This window comes from Hipposideros armiger, unplaced genomic scaffold, assembly GCF_001890085.2.
Source record: "Hipposideros armiger isolate ML-2016 unplaced genomic scaffold, ASM189008v1 scaffold_1468, whole genome shotgun sequence".
Taxonomy (NCBI): Eukaryota; Metazoa; Chordata; class Mammalia; order Chiroptera; family Hipposideridae; genus Hipposideros; species Hipposideros armiger.
The window spans coordinates 90272-96281 of NW_017732818.1; the positions used below are offsets into that span (position 1 = coordinate 90272).

Sequence of the window (6010 nt, forward strand, 5' to 3'; positions counted from 1 at the left end):
TTGCAATAACTTTTTAAAAATTTTATATTTCAATCACAGTTAATATTCAATATTATTTTATATTAGTTGCAGGTGTACAGCATGGTGGTTAGACATTTATATAACCTACAAAGCATTATCCCCAATAAGTCTAGCACTCACTAGGCACCATACATAGTTACAATTGATACTTTATTATTAACTATATTCCCTGAGCTGTACTTTACATACCTGTGGCTATTTTGTAACTACAAATTTGTACTTCATAATCCCTTCACCTTTCCCTCCAAGCTCCCTGGCAACCATTAGTTTGTTCTTTGTATCTCTGAGTCTCTTTCTGTTTTATTTGTTCATTTATTTTGTTCTTTAGATTCCACATATAAGTAAAATCATATGGTATTTGTCTTTCTCTGAATGGTTTATTTCACTTAGCATAATACCCTCCAGGTCCATCCATTTGTCACAAATGGTAAAATTTCTTTTTTTTAAATTTCAGATCTGAGCTTTATTTTCAGAATGATGTCATTTTAGAATAGAATTGATAGATTCTCTAAAATGATTTTACTATGTCACAAAACTCTTGATTCTCAGAGTGGTATGCTTACTTATCCACCAAAACATATTATGAAAGGAAACATACAAAGAGGAAGTAGAATAGGCATGAAAAATAAAAGAACCCAGAGGCTGGCCAAGTGGCTCAGTTGGTTTAGAGCTCGCTCAAGAGTGCAAGCTCTGAGCAACAGGTCGCTGGTTCCATTCCCGGCCCGAGCTGAGTTGCTGCTGAGCTGAAAACAGGTGGCAGGATGGATCAGCTAAAAAAAAAAAAAGATAAAAGAACCCAATGAAAATTCCTCATACAGGTCCACTTGAGATCTAGAAAGAGAAATGGAAAGTCCTGTATTTACAAAACCAGTGAAACTCACACTGTAATTATCAGTGAATGCAGAACTGCACAGATCTGTGATTCCCACTTTTCCAACCATAATTCTACATCAAGGTAAAAAAAAAAGATTATTTTGTATGAATCCAAGAAGGATGCAGAGGTGGCAGCCCAACTGTCAAGATGATTGGATGACTTGTTACTGAGGCTGGTGACGGGACACAAAGGGAAGGAGTGACAGAGTCCTCAAGAAAAGAACCCTATGTAAGGAGGGCAGATCTAGTTTGTGGTTGAACTCCGGGTACCAATACCTCACTCTGAAGTCATCGCTGCAGGTCATGAAGCCCGAGTTTGTGAGTGAGTGCATGATACAGCACCCGATGTTGTTGGCGAGTCACAGTAGCAGAGACTGATAATCTTTTTGCCAGGCAGCAGCACATAGTCCTCCCCATGGTTGAAGACAGCCTGCATCCAGTGTAACTGCCACAGACTCAAGCAAGTGCCTATGTATCTGACCAACATTCGTTCTGTTGGTATTTCCCCAAGTTTAGCTATAGAGTCATTTCCACTTGAAGTAATGTATTTAGAATATTTGTAAAAAATGGTAGAACAAACTTCAGCACTCTCATGAGCTTTCTCAACAGTTGTGATGCATTGATTTGAAACACCATCCCATAACTTGATGCAGCCGTCCTTGCTACTAGTCACATACATATTGACAGGAGGATTGTAATTGATGGAACATATGGCATCAGTGTGCTGGTCTTGTGGATTGCAACAGACAAAACACTGAAATGTCTTGATATCATAAAGCTGAAGAGTAGGATGCTGAGTCCCAACAAGTATAAAGTCTCCGGAAGGGTGAAAAGAGATGGAGAATAACATTTCAGCTTCTGGATGTATTTGAAGGCCCTTTTTGCAGATTGTTTGGAATAATCAAATAATTTAAGTGTGTAATCCCTTGAACCAGAGGCAAAGATCTCTTCTGTTAGGTGGAAAGTGTGACATGTGACTTCATCCACGTGGTCATAAAGAGTCCAAAACACTGGGTGGCTTTCCATACTCTGCTGTGCAACTGCATTCTTCATGAGGTCCATGGGCATGGAACTTTTGGACAACATTCTTTCTTTATTGAGTATCTTTACGAAAGAGTCAGCAGATCCAGTGGCTGTTAACTACACATCTCTACTATAGGTAGCTACATGGCATGATCCTGTATGGGATGTAACATAACAGGTTTCATACTCTGAAGCCTCTGGGAACATAGTCTGGGCATCTGCATCAAATTTCACATCAATTTCTGTGCCCCAGACAACTATATCTGAACGACCAATTGCATACTGAACTGCAGTATCATCTTTTTTCATTCCTAGTTTGATGAGATGCAGGAGCTGCTCTGAGGGCACAGAGACAGACTGTGGCTTGCTTTCATTGATGGGGCCATTGACAATGCTGATTTAGCTGTCATACAGCAGCTGGCTAATCTGGCAGTCCTTCAAGCCCATTTTGAGTCTGCCAGGCACTAGTATGGTTCTCATGGTCTCCTGCTCTCTCCGAGAAAAAATGGAGGTACCAAAATTTCATTTTTTATGGCTGAGTAATATTCCATTGTGTACAATGTCTTTATCCAATCATCTATTGATGGGCACTTAGCTTGCTTCCATATCTAGGCTATTGTAAATAATGCTGCAATGAAGGTAGGGGTATATTTTTCTGAATTAGTGGTTTGGAATTCATCAGATAGATATCCAGAAGTGGAATTGCTGGATCATAAAGTACTTTTATTTGAATTTTTTTGAGGAACCTCCATACTGTTTTTCATAGTGCTGCACTAATTTGCAATCTTACCAACAGTGCAGGAAGGTTCTCTTTTCTTCACATTCTCACAAACACTTGCTGTTTGTGGATTTATTGATGAATGTGATTCTGATAGGTGTGAGGTGACATCTCATTGTGGTTTTAATTTGCATTTATCTGATGATAAGTGATGCTGAGCATCTTTTTATATGTCTATTGGCCATATATATGTCCTCATTGGAGAAATGTCTATTCAGGCCCTCTGCACATTTTTTAATTATATTGTTTGTGTTTGACTTTTCTGGTTTGTTTGTTTGTTTGGTGTTGAGTTGTATGAGTTCTTTATAAATTTTGTATATTAACTCCTTATCAGATATATCATTGGAAAATATCTTCCCACATTCAGTAGGTTGTATTTTTATTGTGTCGATGGTTTTTTGTTGTTGTGCAAAACTGTATTAATTTGATGTAGTCCCACTAAGAGCAATATCTGAGAGTTTATTGACTATGTTTTCTTCCAGGAGTTTTATAGTTTTAGGTATTACATTTATGTCTTTAATCTATTTTGAATTTATTCTTGTATATGGCGTAAGAGGGAGCTCTTTTCATTTTTTTTTGCATGTGTATGTCCAGTTTTCCCACACCACTTATTGAATAGACTGTCTTTATCATATTGTATATTCTTACCTCTTTTGTCATAGATTAATTGACCATATAGGCATGGAATCATTTCCGGGCTCTTGATTCTGTTCCATTGATCTCTGTGTCTGTCTCTATGCCAGGAACATGCTGTTCTGATTACTATAACCTTGTAGTGTGCTTTGATATCAGGTAGTGTGATATCTCCAACTTTTTTTTCTCTCAAGATTGCTGTGGTTATTCAGGATATTTTGTGATTCCATATAAATTTTAGAATTATCTTTTCTAAATCTGTGAAAGATGCCATTAGTATTTGACAGGGATTGCACTGAATCTATGGACTGCTTTGTGTAGTATAGGCATGCTAATGATGTTAATTCTTCCTATCCATGAACACGTTTTATGGTTCCATTTATTTGTATCTCCTTAATTTCTTTTGTCAATGTGTCATAATTTTCCATGTGCAAGTCTTACCTCCTTGGTTTAAAGTATTCCTTGGTGTTTTTTTTTTCTTTCTTTTTTTAAAAAAATTTTTATTGGTGAATTGGGGGAGGTAAACAGATCTGGGGAATCGGGGGAAGGGAAACAGACAAGTTGCTGTTCTTTTGTTCTTCAGTCTAGTTGTGGAGGATGTTGCTTCACTGGCCCATGTTGGTATTATCATTGCACTCTTCCTGGGTGAGGCATATTGATCTCTTGCCATTGAACGTCCACTCACGGTGGCTCTTGGCAGCTCACACTGGCTGCTGGCCACTCACGCTGGCTGATGGCGACTCACGGCAGCTCAGCTCCAGGTTGAGCTGTTGTTCACCATCTTAGCTGTAGAGGGCAGTGTCACTGGCCCTCATATGTGGGATCCGAACCAGGGCCGTGATGCTCAGAGCTGGTGTCCCAAGCCAGCTCTTAACCAACGCACCACTTGGCCAGCCCTCGGTATTTTTTCTTTTGTGCAATTGTAAATCGTATTTAAAAAAATTTCTCCTTCTGATAATTTGTTATTAGTGTATGAAAATGTAACCAATTTCTTAATATTAATCCTGCTACTTTACTGAATTTATTTATCAGTCTTAATAGTTTGTGTGTGTATGTTGGTGTGTGTGTGTAATCTTTAGAGTTCTCTATGTATAGTATCATATCATCTGCAAATAATGAAAGTTTTACTTCTTCCTTTCCAATTTAGATGCCTTTTATTTCTTTTTATTGTCTGAATGTTGTGACTAGTACTTCCAGTACTGTGTGGAATGAAAGTGGTTAAAGTGGACGTCCTTGTCTTGTTCTTAAAGAAAACAGTTTTAGCTTTTCACAATTGAGTATGATGCTAGCTGTGGGTTTTCATATTTGGCCTTTATTATGTTGCAGTAAATTCCCTCTTGCAATAGCTTTCTAACTCAGTCTGTCTGATTTTAATCTTTCATTTCCTCAGCCTATTCTCCACAGTACCAAAAAGTAATATTTATTGTCAATCTGCTCCTCATTCATCACCCTCCATCACCCAAGACCCATAACACTTTGTATATATTTTGGTTTGCAGCTATTATTCCCTTATATTTTCTCCTGTAATTACCAGGAAGACAGAGATTATGTCCTCAGGAACTATTTTAGTTCATCACTGTATCATGGCAATACATACATGTAATAGATATTCAGTAAATGTTTTCTTGAATGACTGTTATGTCTTCCCCTTTTTACCTTAGTGATCCAAGCAGCAACAGGGATGTTTAAGTGTGGGAAGAAGAGATTATTTTCTGGTTAAAATGGAATATTCTAGTTAATATTTCTGGTTAAAATTGAATATTCCCCTTGTGGCCCTTGTTGGCTTTAGACATTATCAATTTGTGAACTTTTTAAACACTGTATCAATTTTATTGACATTTCTGATTTTTGGTGGCAATGTGTTATAAATAAAAGCATGAAATTTTAAAAAAAGCATCAAACAAACTGCTCATATGTACACATAAACAGATACTGTAATGATGTATCCTATTTTTGGACATATAATGCCTCTTCCCCATGGGAATTTGTAGGGAAGCATTGTGGCAATAATAAGAGGCATAAATTGTCATCATGATATGAGCATTCAGTGGTTTAACTCTCTTAAGTACAGGGAATTTTTTATTCTTATTAAAAGATACCTGTTATGTGGAACAACATTAGCTGTATGCTTGCTCTGGGACCTGTGAGAATGTCTTAATTTCTTAGAGCAGTTTGTGAACTGTAGGTGAAATAAGGAGCAGATATGACAGATGATGACATTCAAAGGAAGGCCACTACCTGATGATATATGGAAGTGATTGTTTAACTTACAGGCATAACACTTTGAACAATATAAAGATGTAAAAATAGTTGAACTTATATGTAACTGTATTGGCTTTATATAATAAAGGAAGCATTTTTTCACTTCCAAAAAAGATATCTATTATATTAGAGTCACCTTTCAAAATGCATCTAGTACGTGAAACTGAAGAGGTGGAGCCAAAATGAAGTTTAAAAGAGAAGGTTGAGTGCTCTTCTGTGAGTTGCATAACAATTGTCTCTGTTCTTCCCAGAGCTCTACATAAATGATTAAAGATTACTCCTCAGATTCTTGGCTTGAATCCCCTACTTTTAAAAGGAGGTTTGTGAGTAAAAGAACAGTTGCCCATCTGCTGGGAAAGTTAAAGGAAATAAATCAGACTTATCCACTTCATGCTGAAGATGCATACTATCTGAGGTGGC

The 6010-nt window shown here is 37.2% G+C and overlaps 1 pseudogene; it reads right to left on the bottom strand.

Annotated features, from left to right (window-relative positions):
- Positions 1 to 1058: 1058 nt before the first annotated feature.
- Positions 1059 to 2364, bottom strand: LOC109377593 (cleavage stimulation factor subunit 1 pseudogene; annotated as a pseudogene).
- Between the last annotated feature and the right edge of the window lie 3646 nt (positions 2365 to 6010).